The sequence below is a fragment of the Bos indicus x Bos taurus genome, chromosome 26 (assembly GCF_003369695.1).
Source record: "Bos indicus x Bos taurus breed Angus x Brahman F1 hybrid chromosome 26, Bos_hybrid_MaternalHap_v2.0, whole genome shotgun sequence".
NCBI lineage: Eukaryota > Metazoa > Chordata > Mammalia > Artiodactyla > Bovidae > Bos > Bos indicus x Bos taurus.
This window is the reverse complement of record NC_040101.1, coordinates 30429169-30433262: the sequence shown is the minus strand read 5'-3', so window position 1 is coordinate 30433262 and position 4094 is coordinate 30429169.

Sequence of the window (4094 nt, the reverse complement as noted above, 5' to 3'; positions counted from 1 at the left end):
TTGGGTCGTATTTACCTTCCTGAAGCTTGAGATCAGGATGGATTCGTATCTTTCCTACCTCTCATTCACAAAATCTGCAATTTTTGATTTTTTAAGCCTCTCCATTACATGTACTATTTCCTTTCAGCACTAACAATACATTAACTATAAAGCTGGGGGATTTCAAGGTACAAACTTTTAGGTATAAAATAAACTACAAGGACATATGGTACAATATGGAGAATATAACCAATATTTATAACCCTTGAAATGTGCAAACCATTATATTGTATGCCTGTAATGTATACTATTATATAGCAACTATACTTCAATAATTTTTAAAAAGCTAACCAAATTTTAAAATTGCAATCTATAATGATTGTTTTTAAAAGTGTTAAACTAACCTTATATTCCTAGGATGGACATCTCTTCTTTCTCATGATGTAGTAAAACATTTTTATTTTCTGAATTTGATTTGCCATTACTTTGTTATGGATTTTTGTACTTATGTACATGTAGAGTATTGGTTTGCAATTTTGTTCTCTGTAATGTGTTTGTCTGGTTTTAACATCAGATTTGATAGCCAGATAAAGTAATTTGGCAAATGTTCCATTTTTTCTTTTTAATAAATGAGTTTTTAAAGTTTTAATTAAAAGATTTGTGTTATTTTTCCTAAAAAGTTTGATAAAATACTACAGTGAAACAATCTGGTGCTTTCCTTATGGGAAATTTTTTTTTTAAGAGAAAAATCCTTTTTTCCTCTTATTACAGCTGGCGTTTGACGCACACCAGGTAAGAAAAAAAGGAATACTGCAGGATGATGGGAAGACTGGACCTTTCCCATTTTTGAGGTTGTAGCTGAACTTTCATTGGCGGTCCTAGTAAAATATATAACTCTCTCTTCTAGGCAAGTCCTTCTTTCAGGTTTCCTTCAAACAATACCTTTACTCTCCCATAAGAATATGAGGATTCAGAGATTTTGAATAGGAAGATTCTCGTTGGGTAGCAGTCTCTTTAAATCATAAGCTGGCTATGTAGAGGGAAAGTTATGGAAGACTGGCAGGAGAGGAGGGTGAGAGAGAGAGAAATGTGTCTTCTCTGGGAACACTGGAAGAAAGCAAGTTTTTCAAAGTTATTGCTGGTATCTCGTGAAGGCCCAGGTTGCTACCATGGTGAGGGCAAACAAAGGCACCACCACAGTTATGGTAACACCACTTGGCTCCCCTTCATTTTGAGGTCCTATGGGCCCATTCTGGCTCCAAATAGGAAAAGGAGTACGTCAAGGCTGTATAATGTCATCCTGCTTATTTAACTTATATTCAGAGTACATCATGAGAAACGTTGGGCTGGAAGAAGCACAACCTAGAATCAAGATTGCCGGGAGAAATATCAATAATCTCAGATATGCAGATGACACCATTCTTATGGACTAGGCAGAAAGTGATGAGGAACTAAAAAGCCTCTTGATCAAAGTGAAAGAGGAGAGTGAAAAAGTTGGCTTAAAGCTCAACATTCAGAAAACAAAGATCATGGCATCTGGTCCCATCACTTCATGGGAAATAGATGGGGAAACAGTGGAAACAGTGACAGACTTTATTTTTGGGGGCTCCAAAATCATTGCAGATGGTGATTGCAGCCATGAAATTAAAAGACGCTTACTCCCTGGGAAGGAAAGTTATGACCAACCTAGACAGCATATTAAAAAGCAGAGATATTACTTTGCCAACAAAGGTCCATCTAGTCAAGGCTATGGTTTCTCCAGTGGTCATGTATGGATGTGAGAGTTGGACTCTACAGAAAGCTGAGCACTGAAGAATTGATGCTTTTGAACTGTGGTGCTGGAGAAGACTCTTGAGAGTCCCTTGGACTGCAAGGAGATCCAACCAGTCCATCCTAAAGGAGACCAGTCCTGGGTGTTCATTGGAAGGACTGATGCTGAGGCTGAAACTCCAATACTTTGGCCACCTCATGTGAAGAGTTGACTCATTGGAAAAGACCCTGATGCTGGGAGGGATTGGGGGCAGGAGGAGAAGGGGATGACAGAGGATGAGATGGCTGGATGGCATCACCGACTTGATGCACATGAGTTTGGGTGAATTCCAGGAGTTGGTGATGGACAGGGAGGCCTGGCGTGCTGCGATTCATGCGATCACAAAGAGTCGGACACGACTGAGCGACTGAACTGAACTGGCCCCATTCTGCACCTGTAACCTGTGCTGCACTCTCAGGGACACAGCATAGCCTGCATTACAGAAAAGGTCTACGGCATCCTGGTGCAGCAGATTCTTTAGGTCTTGGCCATTGACCAAGCAGATCTTATCACCCTCCTGGAGCCACCCATCCAGAGCCCACAGCCCTATTCTCTTTGACGCGGCTGACGAAGATGCCACTGTCATTGGAGACATACTGCTGATCTGTCCCACCGATGATGTTGAAGCCCAGGCCTGATGGTCCTCTAGTGAGACTGATCTCTTCCTCAGTAACCAAGTAATCTGTTCTTCTGTTCGTAGCGAGGACTGGCACAGGTGAAGGTGAGAATCACTCCTGGCAGCAGCCACAACACCGCACTTTCGGTTTCATCAGCCCACGAACCAGTAAAAGGCCTTGTGGGAAAACTTTTGTTAATATAGCGAATTTTTAAAAAAGTTCTAGAAATGGATAATGGTGATAATTGTACAAAGTTGTGATTGTGCTTAATGCCACTGACCTGTACATTTAAAAGTGTTAAAATGATATACTTTATGTATATTTTACCATAATAAAGATAACAATTACCTAGTTGGTATTTGATAAATGTTCTCATTTGTATTTGCATTTAAAATAATTAATGCTTTTGCTGACTTATTCTTTGAGATAAATCTTACTATTAATAGCAATGTCTCAGAATCTAGACAATATTTTATGGTGAATTTGTTATAATAAATTTTTCAAAATCTAAAAAAACCTACTGTGGTTTCCTACTATTTATTATAGAAAACATTAGAACCATTTTATTCATTGCAAGTAATTCCCAAAAGCCAACCCCAATCCAAACGGTCAGGAATTAGGTTTCCTTTCTTGATGGGGAAGTGGTGGCGGGCACACTACAGAGAGAACGAGGGGTGAGAGATATGGCTGTGGTTTGCTCTGGGAAATGCAATCTGCCCTCAACAAGCAGGTGGAAGAGGAAAGTATCACCTTTGCACTGATGTAGGAAAACCTGAACAAAAGAAGTGGGAGCCAAGTTAGCACTAAAATTCATTGTTTCAACTTGCCTATTTTTCACTAATTCCAGAACTCTCTGTATTTTTCCATAGCAGACTATTTGCTTCCATTAAACAACCTTATTAGGCTGCATTCATATATGCATTAGATGTGGGGCTAATAAGCTGGGATGGAGCCACTACGCTGGGATGGAGACACAGCCAGTGATAGGTTTGGGCATGAAGAACCTAGGTAGAGGTAACTAGCTTGAAGTGTGAAAGTTGCTCAGTCCTGTCCCACTCTTTGTGACCCCATGGACTATACAGTCCATGGAATTCTCCAGACCAAAATACTGGAGTGCGTAGCTATTCCCTTCTCCAGGGGATCTGCCCAACTCAGGGACTGAACCTAGGTCTCCTGCATTGGAAGTGGATTCTTTATCAGTTGAGCCACCAGGGAAGCCCATATACATATTTATATACATATACATGGGCTTCCCTGGTGGCTCAAATAGTAAAAGAATCTGCCTACAATGTGGGAAACTCAGGTTTGATCCCTGAGTTGGGAATATCCCCTGGAGAAGGGAACAGCTACCCACTCCAGTATTCTTGCCTGGGAATTCCATGGAGAGAGGAGCCTGGTGGGCTATAGTCGATGGGGTTGCAAAGAGTCAGACACAACTGAGTAACTAACACTTTCATATACATTGCTGTAGTCCTTCCAGAACCTTCTGTGAAATCAGTATCCACTGATGATTATCCTGAGTTGCTTGCAAACATTTGTTTGCAGACATTCCACAATGAGGTCAATTATGGACTTTGAAATGCTTGAAAACGTTGGACTGGTAAACATGTTCAGAAAGGGCAGTTTTCAAGTTACCTAATCAGTTGCCCTACTTAAAAACCTTAAAAGGTGCTTTTTTTTTTTTTTTT